Source organism: Pristiophorus japonicus, chromosome 9, assembly GCF_044704955.1.
Source record: "Pristiophorus japonicus isolate sPriJap1 chromosome 9, sPriJap1.hap1, whole genome shotgun sequence".
NCBI classification, from domain to species: Eukaryota; Metazoa; Chordata; class Chondrichthyes; family Pristiophoridae; genus Pristiophorus; species Pristiophorus japonicus.
In genome coordinates this window covers 13,445,656-13,462,384 of record NC_091985.1, presented here as the reverse complement: position 1 = coordinate 13,462,384, position 16,729 = coordinate 13,445,656, and the positions used below count along the sequence as shown (strand labels likewise).

At 51.4% G+C, this 16,729-nt stretch overlaps 1 protein-coding gene across 1 annotated transcript in view; it reads left to right on the top strand.

Annotated features, from left to right (window-relative positions):
- Nucleotides 1–16,729, top strand: part of aig1 (androgen-induced 1 (H. sapiens)) — a 223,368-nt gene that overhangs the window by 140,763 nt on the left and 65,876 nt on the right. The window lies entirely within an intron of this gene.

Sequence of the window (16,729 nt, the reverse complement as noted above, 5' to 3'; positions counted from 1 at the left end):
CACAGTCTGGAGATAAGTTAATGGCGGTTCACCACAGCACAGAAAAGGCAATTCATGTCAACAAGAGGAAAAATGCACCACATGGGGATACTCTACTTACTCTGCGGGAAGGGGAATTTTGTTGTGAAGGGGGAAATCTCTGAAGGAGACTGCGGCATTAGAATATGTGGTAAATAACATTTGCTTTTTTTCCCCCATTCTTAAAACTCATTGCTAGCATTATTCTAAAACTTTATGAATATTGAACCATCAATAACAACCACAATGCATTTATGTAGTCTTTGACCGTACAAAAATGTTCCAAAGTGCTTCCCGCAGCTGTCATCTGGAAAGAAATCGGAGATATTAAGAGGTGTGACTGAAAGCTTGGTCAATCAGGTGGATTTTAAGGGAAGTTTTAAAAGAGAGCAAGATGGAGAGGCAGCGGCTTTTAAGGAGGTAATTCCACACCGGGGAGCCGAGGCAGCTGAAGGCACGGCCGTCAATGGGTGGGGGGAGAGCACAAGAAGCCGGTGTCAGAGGAACGGAGATTTTGATGGTGGTGTGTAGGGGGGGGTGGAGGGGGTTGGGAGTAGGTACAGCAGGCACCTCAAAGCATTGGAGAAGTACCACCAATGCTGCCTCTGCAAAATCCTGCAAATTAATTGGCAGGATAGGCACACCAACGTCAGTGTTCTTGCTCAGGCCAGCATCGAGGCAGTGAGCGCACTCGACCAGCTCCGGTGGGCGGGCCACATAATCCGCATGCCTGATGCTGGACTCCCGAAACAGGCGCTCTACTCCGAGCTCTGACACGGCAGGAGAGCCCCAGAAGGCCAGAGATAACGCTTCAGAGACACCCTCAAAGCTTCCTTGAAAAAAATGCAACATCCCACCGACTCTTGGGAATCCCTGGAGGAGGAGCATCCGAGAAGGCACCAAACACCTCGGGTCTCTTCGCCGGGAGCATGCGGAAGCCAAGCACAAAAAGCGGAAGGAGCGTACGACAAATCAAGCACCCCACCCAGCCGTCCCGCCTACCGCCCTCTGCCCCACCTGTGACAGAGACTGTCGGTCCTGCATTGGTCTCATTCGCCACCTGAGGACTCGTGTTGGTGTGGAAGCAAGTCTCTGGGGGACTGCCGAAGAAGAAGAAAGGGAAGGGGAGGCGGGGGGGGGGGGGGTGTAAGGGATAGTAGGGCGACAGGAGGTCACAGAGATAACCAGGGCTGAGGCCACGACGGGATTTAAACATGGGAATGAGTGGGGCGGTGCAGGAGAGGTTGCGGATCGTCGAGTTTAGGGCGAGCTGAAGTTCTGCTGAAGCTGGCCAGGGTAGGGGTGGCCAGCCAGGAATGCATTGGAACGTTCGAGTCTGGAGGTGAAAACGGCACGGCGGAGGTGGGCCACGTGACGGAGGTGAAAGCAGGAGATGGGGTCGTAAGCTCGGCTCAGGCTCGAATCGGAGGTTGTGAATGCTCTGGTTCAACCTCCTTCCGCTTTTTGGAGGGGGTACAGAGACGATTCACTAGGCTGATTCCGGAGATGAGGATGTTACCTTATGATGATAGATTGAGTAGACTGGGTCTTTACTCCTTGGAGTTCAGAAGGATGAGGGGTGATCTTATAGAAACATGTAAAATAATGAAAGGGATAGACAAGATAGAGGCAGAGAGGTTGTTTCCACTGGTCGGGGAGACTAGAACTAGGGGGCACAGCATCAAAATACGGGGGAGCCAATTTAAAACCGAGTTGAGAAGGAATTTCTTCTCCCAGAGGGTTGTGAATCTGTGGAATTCTCTGCCCAAGGAAGCAGTTGAGGCTAGCTCATTGAATGTATTCAAGTCACAGATGGATAGATTTTTAACCAATAAGGGAATTAAGGGTTACGGGGAGCGGGCGGGTAAGTGGAGCTGAGTCCACGGCCAGATCAGCCATGATCTTGTTGAATGGTGGAGCAGGCTCGAGGGGCTAGATGGCCTACTCCTGTTCCTAATTCTTATGTTCTTATGTTCTTATAACCTCCAACGGTGGCAGGGGAGGGAGATGGAATTGGTGCAGTTTGTGGTGGGGGAGGGCTGACAAGGATAGTTTTGGTCTTCCCAATTTTTAACTGGATAAAATTAAGGCTCATCGAAGATTGGATGTTGAGCAAGCCGTCTGACAACACAAAGGCTGTGGAGGGGATTGATAGAGATGGTGGCGATGTAGTGCCGGGTATTATCAGCGTACATATGAAAGGAAACCCGATGACCAGGGATAACGTTGCCAAGGGGCAGCATGTAGATGAAAAATAGGAGGGAGCCAGCCATAGACACTCAGGAGACTCTAAACGTAATCATGCAGGAGAGGGAAGAGAAGCCATTGATTGAGATGCTCTGGCTACAATCGGATAGTTAAAAACGCAAGCACAATCTCACTGAGCTAGACAATGCGAGAGAGGCATTGAAGGAGGAATGCGTTATTTTTATTCGTTCTTGAGATGTGGGTGTCGCTGGCAAGGCCATTGAATGAGATGCCCATTCCCTCATCGCCCTTGAGAAGGTGGTGGTGAGCCGCCTTCTTAAACCGCTGCAGTCCCGTGTGGCGAAGGTGCTCCCACAGTTCGGTACGGAGTGTCAGCATTTTGACCCTGCGACGATGAAGGAACGGCGATATATATTTCCAAATCAGGATGGTGTGTGACTTGGAGGTGAACTTGGGAAGGTGGTGGTGCTCCCATGCGCCTGCTGCCCTTGTCCTTCTCGGGGTCGAGGTCACGGGTTTGGGAGGTGCTGTCGAAGAAGCCTTGGTGAGCTGACTGTTTCAACGGGCTGCAGACAGATTGATGAGAGAAAAGATACTTATAGTGACACAGGAGAGAAACATAGAAATCTACAGCGCAGAAGGAAGCCATTTCGGCCCATCATGTCCGCACCGGCCGACAAAGAGCCACACGGCCCTCGGTCAGCAGCCCTGAAGGCTACATACAAACCAATGAACAATGAACAATGGTGGACAGGTAAAGAGCATCCGGCCCAACCAGTCCGCCCCACACAACTGCGATACCCCCAACATTTTACACTCCACCCCACCCGTAGCCATGCGATGTCAGTAATGAGTTTGGTTAGGGCTGTTTCAGTGCTGTGGCTGGGGTGAAAATCCGAATGCAGAGCTGGGGGAAGATGGACACGGGAGGTGACAACACGTTCAAGGACTTTGGAGAGGAAAGGAAGGTTGGAGATGGGGTGCTGGTCTGCAAGGACAGAGAAGTGTTGGTTTTACAAGAGATGTCAGTGCAATCATCGACACGAAGGTCGTGGATGGCAAGAAAGTTGTTCAAGAGGGAAGGGTGATTCTGTAGGCATTCTATGATTCTGTAACCCTCTCATCAATCAATCCTCATAGGACAACTCTCTCATCAATCAATCTAGTGAACATTTGTTGCACTCCATGTAAGACAAGTATATCCTTCCTGAGATAAGGGGACCAAAACTGAACACAGGTTAGATACACCAAATTGAAGTGTCAAGCCGAGTGGGGCATAAAACATGCCTCCGTCACCATCCCAACCTCGGTCCCTCCAGATGGATTAGGTTGAAATTGGGGACTATGACTTTCCCGACAATCCCTCGGTACGATTTCTCCAAATAGTTCCATTGTCCGGCAACTACCAGGGGCCAAAATTCGCGATGTGCCTGCTCCGATTCCAGTGAATGCCGGCTACCCGCCGCATAGAAACATAGAAAATAGGTGCAGGAGTAGGCCATTCGGCCCTTCGAGCCTGCACCACCATTCAATAAAATCATGGCGGATCATTCACCTCTGTACCCCTTTCCTGCTTTCTCTCCATATCCCTTGATCCCTTGAGCCGTAAGGGCCATATCTAACTCCCTCTTGAATATATCTAATGAACTGGCATCAACAACTCTCTGTGGTAGAGAATTCCACAGGTTAACAACTCTCTGAGTGAAGAAGTTTCTCCTCATCTCGGTCCTAAAGGCTTACCCCTTATCCTTAGACTATGTCCCCTGGCTCTGGACTTCCCCAACATCGGGAAAATTCTTCCTGCATCTAACCTGTCCAGTCCTGTCAGAATTTTATATGTTTCTATGAGATCCCCTCTCATCCTTCTAAACTCCAATGAATATAGGCCCAGTCGATCCAGTCTCTCCTCATATGTCAGTCCTGCCATCCCGGGAATCAATCTGATGAACCTTCGCTGCACTCCCTCAATAGCAAGAATGTCCTTCCTCAGACTAGGAGACCAAAACTGAACACAATATTCCAGGTGAGGCCTCACCAAGGCCCTGCAGTAAGACCTCCCTGCTGCTGTACTCAACTCCCCTAGCTATGAAGGCCAACATACCATTTGCCTTCTTCACCGCCTGCTGTACCTGCATGCCAACCTTCAATGACTGATGTACCATGACATCCAGGTCTCGTTGCACCGCTCCTTTTCCTAATCTGCCGCCATTCAGATAATATTCTGCCTTCGTGTTTTTGCCCCCAAAGTGGATAACCTCACATTTATCCACATTATACTGCATCTGCCATGCATTTGCCCACTCACCGAACCTGTCCAAGTCAGCCTGCAGCCTCTTAGTGTCCTCCTCACAGCTCACACCGTCACTGAAATCGCGGCAGAGTTTCTGCGTTACTGTTCTGATGCGACTGTGGTCAAGGCCGAGCCACGGGGGTTACAAATAAAGACAAAGGGGTTTTGCGGTAATGCAGAAAATTGCATTTTTTTTCGTACAAATGTGCAGAGGAGCACACGCGTGCAGCAGATCAGAACGTTGTGCTGCAGAGCATCTTCATCCTTGCCTATATTTGGGCGTGTTTTTCTATCGCGTACGATGCAGCCTGATATACAAGGAAGCCGCAAGGAGTTCCATGCCAGAGTAAGACATCAAACAGATGCGCAAAGGGTACATTTTTCTTTTGAACGATTGCTCTTGTACAGCAGATAATGATCGCAGATAATGATCAGACTGTGCGGTTGTCGGAAGACATCAGGAAATTCTGCAGATGTCTCAGGCTGCAAAAAGAGCAGATGTGCTCACTGCAAGTGGTGTGAAATCAGAAAGGGATTTGCAAACAGGAGGAGGTGACATCTTCTGGTCTTTTCAAATGCATTCACTGCAAGAGCGTCCTTTATTTTAAGAACATAAGAAATAGGAACAGGAGTAGGCCATACGGCCCCTTGAGCCTGCTCCGCCATTCAATAAGATCATGGCTGATCTGATCATGGACTCAGCTCCACTTCCCCGCCCGCTCCCCATAACCCCTTATCCCTTTAATCGTTTAAGAAACTCTCGATTTCTGTTTTAAATTTATTCAATGTCCCAGGTTCCACAGCTCTGAGGCAGCAAGTTCCACAGATTTACAACCCCCTGGGAGAAGAAATTTCTTCTCATCTCAGTTTTAAATGGGCGGCCCCTTATTCTAAGATTATGCCCCCTAGTTCTAGTCTCCCCATCAGTGGAAACATCCTCTCTGCATCCAACTTGTCAAGCCCCCTCATAATCTTATATGTTTCGATACGATCACCTCTCATTCTTCTGAATTCCAATGAGTAGAGGCCCAACCTCATCAACCTTTCCTCATAAGTCAACCCCCTCATCCCCGGAATCAACCTAGTGAACCTTCTCTAAACTGCCTCCAAAGCAAGTATATCCTTTCGTAAATATGGAAACCAAAACTGCACGCAGTATTCCAGGTGTGGCCTCATCAATACCTTATATAGCTGTAGCAAAACTTCCCTGCTTTTATACTCCATCCCCTTTTGAATAAAGGCCAAGATTCCATTGGCCTTCCTGATCACTTGCTGTACCTGCATACTAACCTTTTTTGTTTCATGCACAGATAACCCCAGGTCCCGCAGTACTGCAGCACTTTGCAATCTTTCTCCATTTAAATAATAACTTGCTCTTTGATTTTTTTCTGCCAAAGTGCATGACCTCACACTTTCCAACATTATACTTCATCTGCCAAATTTTTGCTCACTCACTTAGCCTGCCTATGTTCTTTTGCAGATTTTTTGTGTCCTCTTCACACATTGCTTTTCTTCCCATCTTTGTATCATTAGCAAACTTGGCTATGTTACACGCAGTCCCTTTTTCCAAGTCGTTAATATAGATTGTAAATAGTTGGTGTCCCAGCACTGATCCCTGCGGCACCCCACTAGTTACTGGTTGCCAAACCGAGAATGAACCATTTATCCTGACTCTCTGTTCTCTGTTCGTTAGCCAATCCTCTATCCATGCTAATATATTACCTCCCAACCCCGTGAATTTTATCTTGTGCAGTAACCTTTTACGTGGCACCTTGTCAAATGCCTTATGGAAGTCCAAATGCACTACATCCACTGGTTCCCCTTTATCCACCCTGTTCGTTACATCCTCAAAGAATTCCAGCAAATTTGTCAAACATGACGTCTCCTTCATAAATCCATGCTGACTCTGCCTGATTGAATTATGCTTTTCCAAATGTCCTGCTATTGCTTCTTTAACAATGGACTCCAACATTTTCCCAAGCACAGATGTTAGGCTAACTGGTCTATAGTTTCCTGCTTTTTGTCTGCCTCCTTTTTTAAATAGGGGCGTTACATTTGTAGTTTTTCAATTTGCTGGGACCTTCCCAGAATCCAGAGTATTTTGGTAAATTACAACCAATGCATCCACAATCCCTGCCGCTACTTCTCTTTAGACCCTAGGATGCAAGCCATCAGGTCCAGGGGATTTATCTGCTTTTAGTCCCATTATCTTACTGAGTACCTCCTTAGTGATTGTGATTGTGTTAAGTTCCTCCCCGCCCCTCTATAGCCCCTCGACTATCCACTGTGGGGATATTGTTAATTTCCTCTACTGTAAAGACTGACAACAAAATATTTGTTCTGAGTTTCTGCCATCTCCATGTTCCCCATTACTAGTTCCCTGGTCTTGTCCTCTAAGGGACCAACATTTACTTTAGCCACCCTTTTCCTTTTTATATATCTATAGAAACTCTTGCTATCTGTTTTTATATTTTGCGCTATGAAACTGCAAACTTTCATAGTCTATCTTCCCTTTCTTAATCATTTTTTTTAGTCATTCTTCCCAATCTTCTGTCCTCCCACTAGTTTTGGCCACTTTTTCTTTTCTTTTCAACGCCCACTTTTCGCTCCTATTTTCACCTGTTCTTTGAGATCTTCCCCGTCTGGGCCCAAGTTTCGGGTGGAGTTGCTCCTATTTTGTTGGAGCAACTAGTTTAGTTTGGAGTATCTTAGAAATTGCAAATCTCGTTATTTAGTTTGCTCCAGTTCTAGTGAGTTAGTTTAGTTTTGATTTAGCTCTTTTTTTTTTCAAAAGGGGCCGTTACCAGCCACTTGCACCTGTTTTGCAAGCTTAGGCAGTGAAAAGTTACTCCAAACGAACTTAGAACGAAGTAGTGTCGACTTTTGTACGCTCAGAAAAACCTTGCGTACACTTTAGAAATTTTGCACAGGTAGCCAGAGATGGGGGGGTGGGGGGGGCAGGGAAGGGAAGGGAAGTTAGAGGGAAGTTAGGGGATTTTCCAAAGCATTAAACACTTCACTTTCAAAAATAAAGAACCATCATCAATGATAAATGAGAAATAAATCAATAAATTAGTAAATAAAAAATCCTTCAATAAATCAATAAATAAAAAATAAAAAGTTCCGACCTCACCTACCCGTTCGGGAGCACCGGGAGCCCGGCCACGGCTGGGGGCTGGTGCTGCAGGCTGGAAATCAGCACTCTGCCCGCTGCAGGAGCCCATTCGGCCAGGGCTCGAGGCTGCGTGCTTCGGGCCCCTCCCACACAGTCAGCAGCACACGCACACAGAATCGGGGGGCCAGGAGCTACTGCGCATGCGCACAGACTCCACTGCACACGCCCTCAGCTCCCGGCACTCTTTTTGGCCCAGGGCTGTAACGCCGCGCCCCCGCCCCCCTCCCCCCCCCCCCCGCAGCTGTTGTGCCTCGTCGCCTGCTGCACTCGGAGAATCGCGAGGTAAGTTATTGGCGTGCTTTTCATTCCACAAAATAGACGGGCGTCTCGGAGGTGCGCCGTTTTAGTGGATATTGGAAACTTGGACCCTCTAAAACCAGCGGTTATAAATATAAGATCATCATTAATACATCTTATAAGGAATTCAGGAGAAGTGTCTTTACCCAGAGAGTGGTGAGTATATGGAACTTGCTACCACAGGGAGTAGTTGAGGTGGCTAGCAGAGATACATTTAACATAGTAGTATTAGGCGGTCCCTCGTATCGAGGGTGACTTGCTTCCACACCAAAAAGGGATGAGTTCACAGGTGTTTCAATGAAGGGTCTAATATTCCAGGTCCCGCACTACATGTTGAAGGGTGGAAGATGCGTGTGCGTGGATTTTTTTAACCTGTGGTGGCCGTTGCACACCAGCCACCACACGGGCTCGACAGAGCCAGGTCTTGGTCCAGTGGCAAGGGTTATCCAGGATGACTTGGGGTCTGCTCTGCTGCACGGACCTAGTGCGCGCACATATCGCAGTGTGGGCTGGGCCCGTGCTGCCCCCTGGGCCCTCGCCTCTTCTGCCCCCCTCACCCCTTAAAGTAATTTTCTGAATGAAACCCATTTCTGAAACATGGGGAAGAAAGCATTAGAAGGGTATGCTGATAGGGTGAGAGGAAGAGGGGTGGGAGGAGGTGGTGTGGCGAATAAATGCTGGCGTTGACCTGTGCGTACACTCCGTGTGGTTGTATGTGATATTTATATGTTAGCCACCTGACTGAGTGAGCTTCTCAAAGAAATGGGTTTCATTCAGAAAATGATTTTAAAGGATGAAGGGGCAAGGCGTTAACCCTTTACCAATGCTGATCTCTCTGTTTCTCCTTGCTGACAGCCATTGAAAGGGGGGGGGGGGGTGGTGCGGGGGTGGGGGTGCTTTGAGGAAGTACTGCCTTATTTTCTGATATTCATTATCAACCAGTGGGGAAGGTATCGCAAACGTCATCAACGCCTTACATCATTGGCTCTGGCCAAGATCAGAAACTTGCCCACTGGGGAACCACCACCACCACCACAGATCCAGTTCCTCAGTACTTCCATAAATGAGTGCACTCGCGTGCCAGGGCCACCTGGCAATGGTTTGATGTTAAATGAATCCCATGAGTTGTATTAATATACATAAAGTAACTTAATACAGACCAGCAATGATTTCATGTGTTTTTGATGGGTAATTACTGCAAAGGAATTTAACTTGTGGAGCATTTGACCCTCAAGAGCCAAGTTTGAATAGTTGTCGAGGTGAAAAAATAAGAACATAAGAAATAGGAGCAGGAGTCGGCCATTCGGCCCCTCGAGCCTGCTCCGCCGTTTAATAAGATCGTGGCTGATCTTCTACCTCAACACATCTTAGGTGTCAATGATAATTGACAGACCAGTTTGCCAGTAAAATCACTAAATTACCGAGGGTGAATTTTCATTGGGTTTCTCCTCATCATCCACTATATCTTCGATGGGAAAGCCATGGAACTCCGTTTGTGCCGTTTTCTTCCCCCAGGCTCTCCGTGGCCCCTCTGCCGAATTAAGGAGCAGGTGATCAGCAGATCTCCCCCATCCCGCCTTGCCCCTCCCCTCTCCGACCCCTCCCCTATCCCACCCTGCCCCTCCCCTCTCTGCTCCCCTTCCCATCCCCCATCCCACCCTGCCCCTCCCCTCTCTACTCCCCTCCCCATCCCCCATCCCGCCTTGCCCCTCCCCTCTCCGCCCCTTCCCCTATCCCACCCTGCCCCTCCCCTCTCTGCTCCCCTCCCCATCCCCCATCGCACTCTGCCCCTCCCCTCTCTTTCCCCCCCCCTCCCCATCCCACCCTGCCCCTCCCCTCTCTGCTCCCCTCCCCATCCCCCATCGCACTCTGCCCCTCCCCTCTCTGTCCCCCCCCTCCCCATCCCACCCTGCCCCTCCCCTCTCTACTCCCCTCCCCATCCCCCATCCCACTCTGCCACTCAACCCCATCTCACCCTGCCCCTCTATTCTTGGCTGATCTGTGACCTAACCCCATAAACCCGCCTTTGCCCCATATCCCTTATTACCTTTGGTTAACAGTAAGCTGTCTATCTCAGATTTAAAATGAACAAATCCCCTCCAAGTCATGCACCATCCTGACTTGGAAATGTATTATTGATCCTTCATCGTCGCTGGGTCAATATTCTGGAACTCCCTCCCTCACAGCACTGTGAGAGTACCTTCACCACATGGACTGCAGCGGTTCAAGAAGGCGGCTCACCACCACCTTCTCAAGGGCAATTAGGGATGGGCAATAAATGCTGGTCCTGCCAACAACGCCCACATCCCAAGAACGATTAATAAAAAACGATTGACCCAGCATCAATTGCCGTTTGCGGAAGAGATTTCCAAACTTCTACCACCCTTTGCATGTAGAAATGTTTCCTAACTTCACTCCTGAATGGTCTAGCTCGAACCTTTAGGCTATGCCCCCTCTGCTGCGCTCTTCCAAAAAAATGCCAGGGTGGAATTTCTGTGGGGACTCCACAATCTCCAGGCGGAAAACAGCAAAAAACCCAGAGAGGAGATGTAACATTATGGTGGGCAGTCAGGAGAACCCTGGTGGGAATTACTGGCGGTCACCTGCTATTGTTTGACCTTTGAAGCCATACTTATATAGCAACCTGTGCTATACACGCCCAACTAAAAACATAAGAAACATAAGAAATACGGGGAGTAGTGGGCCATTCGGCCCCTCGAGCCCGCTCGGCCATTCAATAAGATCATGACTGATCTTCGAACTCAACTCCACTTTCCCGCCCGATCCCCAAATCCCTTCTCCTAGAGTCTAAAAGTCTATCCATCTTAGCCTTGAATATACTCAACGATTCAGCATCCACAGCCCTTTGGGGTATGTATGTTCTTATGTAGAGAATTAGAAAGAATCACAGCCCTTTGAGTGAAGAAGTTCCTCCTCACCTCAGTCTTAAATGGCCGACCCCTCATCCTGAGACTGTGACCCCCTATTTCTAGACTCACGTGCCAAGGGAAACAACCTCTCAGCATCTACCTTGTCAATCCCCCTTAGAAACGTATATGTTACAGGAAGATCACCTCTCATTCTTTTAAACTCCAGAGAGTATAGGCCCAATCTACTCAATCTCTCCTCATAGGACAACCCTCTCATCGCAGGAATCAACCTAGTGAACCCTTGCTGCACTGCCTTTAAGGCAAGTATACCTCAAATCACTGGAGAAATACCACCAGCGATGCCTCAGCAAAATCCTGCAAATCCCCTGGGAGGACAGACGCGACCAACATCAGTGTTCTCGATCAGGCCAACATCCCCAGCATCAAAGCACTGACCACACTCGACCAGCTCCGTTGGGCAGCCACATTGTCCACATGCCCGACATAAGACTCCCAAAGCGGGCGCTCTACTCGGAACTCCTACACGGCAAGCGAGCCCCAGGTGGGACACCCTCAAAGCCTCCTTGACAAAATGCAACATCCCCACCGACACCTGGGAGTCCCTGGCCAAAGACCGCCCGAAGTGGAGGGAGAGCATCCGGGAGGGCGCTGAGCACCTCGAGTCTCGTCACCGAGAGCATGCCGAAATCAAGCGCAGGCAGCGGAAGGAGCGTACGGCAAACCAGACTCCCCACCCACCCTTTCCTTCAACCACTGTCTGTCTCACCTGCGACCGAGACTGTAATTCCCGTATTGGACTGTTCAGTCACCTGAGAACTCACTTTTGTAATGGAAGCAAGTCTTCCTCGATTTCAAGGGACTGCCTGTGCTGATCCTTCCTCAGGTAAGGAGATCAAAAACTGTGCATAGTACTCCAGCTGTGGTCTCACCAAAACCCTGTACAGTTGTAAAAACTCTTCCATAGCCTTGTGATGATGGAGGCACACACCCAAGGCAGGGGTAACCTGTCTTTTCTCTCCACAGATGCTGACTGACACCCTGAGCATTTCTGTTTTTATTTCAGATTGCGAGCATTTGCACTTTTTATTGTTGATCTCAGTACTCATGCTCCACGATGTTTAATTGCCAGCTATAGTGTAGTGGGCGGTTGATGGGCAAAGCTATGTGCATTGTGCTTGCCGTGTAATTACCGTCTCACAAAAATAGCTTGACATGACGATAAGCAATAATAACCTTTCCAGTTCTTTGGACAAAGCTGCGAAATTTGCCTTTCATTTTCTGGTTTCTCTGCTGCCATACCTATCAAACCTGCCCTCCAGTGTCAGCTGTGGCTCAGTATGCAGCGCACTCGTCTCCGAGTCAGAAGGTTGTGGGTTCAAGTGCCACTCCAGGGACTTGAGCACGTAAATCTAGGCTGACACACAGCGCTGAGGGAGTGCTGCACTGTCGGAGGTACCGTCTTTCAGATGAGATGTTAAACCGAGGCCCCATCTGCCCTCTCAAGCTGACGTAAAAGATCCCACCGCACTATTTCGAAGAAGAGCAGAGGAGTTCTCCCTGGTATCCTGGCTGATTTTTATCCCTCAATCAACATAACAAAAACAGATTATCTGGTCATTATCACATTGCTGTTTATGGGAGCTTGCTGTGTGCAAATTGGCTGCCGCGTTTCCCACATTACAACAGTGGCAACATTGCAAAAGTACTTCATTGGCTGTAAAGTGCTTTGAGACGTCCGATGGTCGTGAATGACGCTATATAAATGTAAGTCTTTCTCCCGCAGTAAGCGGCTAAATTTGTATTTTGACTCCATCAACATGCAAGATTGAGTTTGGATTGCCCACCAGGCCTCAGCACTCAGACAGGCGGATGAGAGGAGCCCCAAGGTGCAGGAATTGTAATGCTCTGTAGGGTGCTGGTGCTCCACTATGCGCCCTAGAACTAGGGGGCCATAGTTTCAGAATAAGGGGCCGCCCATTTAGAACTGAGATGAGGAGGAATTTCTTCTCTCAGAGGGTTGTAACTCTGTGGAATTCTCTGCCCCAGAGAGAGCTGTGGAGGCTGGGTCATTGAATATATTTAAGGTGGAGATAGACAGATTTTTGAACATAAGGGAGTCGAGGGTTATGGGGAGCGGGTGGGGAAGTGGAGCTGAGCCCATGATCAGATCAGCCATGATCTTATTAAATGGCGGAGCAGGCTCGAGGAGGCAAATGGCCTACTCCTGCTCCGACTTCTTATGTTCTTATGTTGTGTACTACAGCGGGACTGTAGAACATTTCACAGAATCATAGATTCACAGACATTTACACCACAGAAGGAGGCCATTCGGCCCATCATATCCGCACCAGCCGACAAAGAGCTATCCAGCCTAAGCCCACTTTTCAGCTCTTTGTCCATAGCTCTGTAGGTTATGGCACTTCACATGTCTATCCAAGTACTTTTTAAATGTAATGAGGGTTTCTACCCCACTTCCACCCTTTCAGGCAGTGAGTTCCAGACCGCCACCACACTCTGGGTGAAAAAAGATTCTCCCCAACTCCCCTCTAATCCTTCTAACAAGTACTTTAACTATGGCCCCTGGGTATTGACCTCTCTGCTAAGGGAAATAGGTCCTTCCTATCCACGAATACAAAAGCAAAATACTGCGGATGCTGGAATGTGAAATAAAACCAGTAAATGCTGGAAATCTCAGCGGTTCAGGCAGAATCTGTGGAGAGAGAAACAGAGTTCACGTTTCTGGTCACTGAACCCTTTGTCAGAACCCTTCCTATCCATTCTGTCGAGGCTCCTCATTGTTTTATGGATGTGCTTATTTGTACTGCAAAAATGGCCACCATGCTCCATCCTTTGTCTATGATTGGTCGCCTTGGAGGATAACCAAACCCTGCAGTTTCACAGGAATGTGCAACTGGAACCGATCATCCCAAGGTCTCACTGACTTTGCAAATTGTAACTCGATCCACTTTGACTTCCTGAAGCGACAGAGGACAGAGCTCTCCAGAAGGCAGCAAGGGCCTTACCCCAGTCCAAGAACATCCCTCCCCCAGCCAAAGTGCCTTACCCCAGCGCAAGTGCATGCCTCCCCAGCCAAAGTGCCTTACCCCAGTGCAAGAACATCCCTCCCCCAGCCAAAGTGCCTTACCCCAGCGCAAGTGCATGCCTCCCCAGCCAAAGTGCCTTACCCCAGCGCAAGTGCATGCCTCCCCAGCCAAAGTGCCTTACCCCAGTGCAAGAACATCCCTTCCCCAGTCAAAGTGCCTTACCCCAGCGCAAGTGCATGCCTCCCCCAGCCAAAGTGCCTTACCCCAGCGCAAGTGCATGCCTCCCCCAGCCAAAGTGCCTTACCCCAATGCAAGTACATCCCTTCCCCAGTCAAAGTGCCTTACCCCAATGCAAGTTCATCCCTTCCCCGGTCAAAGTGCCTTACCCCAGCGCAAGTGCATGTCTCCCCCAGCCAAAGTGCCTTACCCCAGCACAAGTGCATGCCTCCCCAGCCAAAGTGCCTTACCCCAATGCAAGTACATCCCTTCCCCGGTCAAAGTGCCTTACCCCAGCGCAAGTGCATGCCTCCCCAGCCAAAGTGCCTTACCCCAGCGCAAGTGCATGCCTCCCCCAGCCAAAGTGCCTTACTGTAGCGCAAGTACAGGCCTCCCCCAGCCAAAGTGCCTTACCCCAGTGCAAGTGCATCCTTCCCCTTCCCCGCCCCCCGCCACCTCATCATAGACGGGGCAGGCATTGTGCACAGATTGTTAACAGGTTTATTGGGTATGTTGTGAATAGTGACAGTCGTGACCTGGATTTCATCCACTCCAACAATGTCCCTTGTAGGGGGTTCCGTCTTCCTTGAGTTCGCTCTCTCTCCCCTCCGATCCCCCCCACCCTTGTCTCTCCCACCTGTGTCTCTCTTCCCCCCCCCACCCCGCCATGCCAGTCTCCACCCCCTCCTCCCCCACACCCCTGCCTCTCTCTCGACCCCACCCCCAGCCTCTCTCTCTCTCTCTCTCTCTCTCTCTCCCCCAGTCTCTCTCTCCCCCGCCATTTTTCTGCTCGCTGCCGGCGATCCCGACACCCCGAGAGGGGTCGGGTAGGAGCGGGGGTACAGAGAGTTGGGGCTGGGAGGGGCAGAGTAGGAGGGAAGAGGGTCAGGGAGGAAGCGAGTCGGTGGGGGTGGGGAGAGTCGGGGGGTGGAGTGAGTCGGGGGCAGAGAGTCTGGGGGGGAGTGAGTTGGGGGGAGAAAGTCGGGGGGGGGAGTCAGGGGGAGAGATAGTCGGGGGGGAGTGAGTCAGTCTGGGGGAGAGTCGGTGGGAGAGAGTTGGGGGAGGAGGGAGTCGGGGGAGGGGGGAAGAGAGTGGGGGAGGAAAGAGTCGGGGGGAGAGAGTTGGGGGGATAGTTGGGGGAGAGAGTCGGCGGAGGGAGAGTCTGGAGGAGGAGTCGGGGAGGAGTTGGGGGAGAGAGTCGGGGGAAGAGAGTTGGGGGGGGGACAGTTGGGGGGGAAGAGAGTCGGGAGGCAGGGCGAGAGTCGGGGGAACGAAAGTCGGTGGGGGGAAGAGAGTCGGGAGCAGAGCGAGTCGGGGGAGAGTCGGCGGGGGGGGAGAGTCGGGGGGGAGAGTTGGGGGGGAAGAGAGTCGGTGGGCAGGGCGAGAGTCGGGGGGGGGAAAGAGAGTCGGGAGCAGAGCGAGTCGGGGGAAAGTCGGGGGGGGGGGAGAGTCGGGGGGGAGAGAGTCGGGGGCGGGGCGAGAGTCGGGGGGGAGAGAGTCGCGGGGAGGAGAGTCAGGGGGAGAGAGTCGGGGAGGAGAGAGTCGGGGGGGAGAGAGTCGGGGAGGAGAGAGTCGGGGGGGGAGAGAGTCGGGGGGGGAGAGAGTCGTGGGGGGAGATAGTCGTGGGGGGAGATAGTCGTGGGGGGAGATAGTCGTGGGGGGAGATAGTCACGGGGAGAGAGTCGGGGGGGGAGAGAGTCGGGGGGGAGAGAGTCGTGGGGGGAGATAGTCACGGGGAGGAGAGTCAGGGGGAGAGAGTCGGGGAGGAGAGAGTCGGAGGGGGGAGAGTCGGGGGGGGAGAGAGTCGTGGGGAGGAGAGTCAGGGGAGAGAGTCGGGGAGGAGAGAGTCCGGGGGGGAGAGTCCGGGGGGGAGAGTCTGGGGGGGAGAGAGTCGTGGGGGGAGATAGTCACGGGGAGGAGAGTCGGGTGGGAGAGAGTCGGGGAGGAGAGTCGGGTGGGAGAGAGTCGGGGAGGAGAGAGTCGGGGGGGGGAGAGTCGGGGGGGAGGAGAGAGTCGGGGGGGGGAGAGTCGGGGGGGGGGAGAGAGTCGGGGGAACGAGAGTCGGGGGGAAGAGAGTCGGGGGGGGGGGAAATAGTCACTGAGAGGAGAGTCGGGGGGGAGAGAGTCGGGGAGGAGCGAGTCGGGTGGGGGAGAGTTGGGGGGGGGGAGAGTCGGGGGGGAGATAGTCACGGGGAGGTGAGTCGGGGGGGGGAGAGAGACGGGGGGGGGGAGAGTCAGGGGGAGAGAGTCGGGGAGGAGAGAGTCGGGTGGGGGAGAGTTGGGGGGGGGAGAGTTGGGGGGTGGGGCGAGAGTCGGGGGAACGAGAGTCGGGGGGGGAGATAGTCACGGGGAGGAGAGAGTCGGGGAGGAGAGAGTCGGTGGGGGGAGAGTCGGGGGGGGAAGAGTCGGGGGGGAGATAGTCGGAGGGGAGAGTCGGTGGGGGGCGAGAGAGTCAGGGTCTGAGCAGAGTCTCGGCACCACGTGGAGGGAATGATTCGGTGCTAGGGGGGAGAGTGAGCTTGACAGGAGGCTGGACAGACGCATGTCTGTCAAAAATAATGCAGTACAAATAGTTACTCCCTAATTTAAT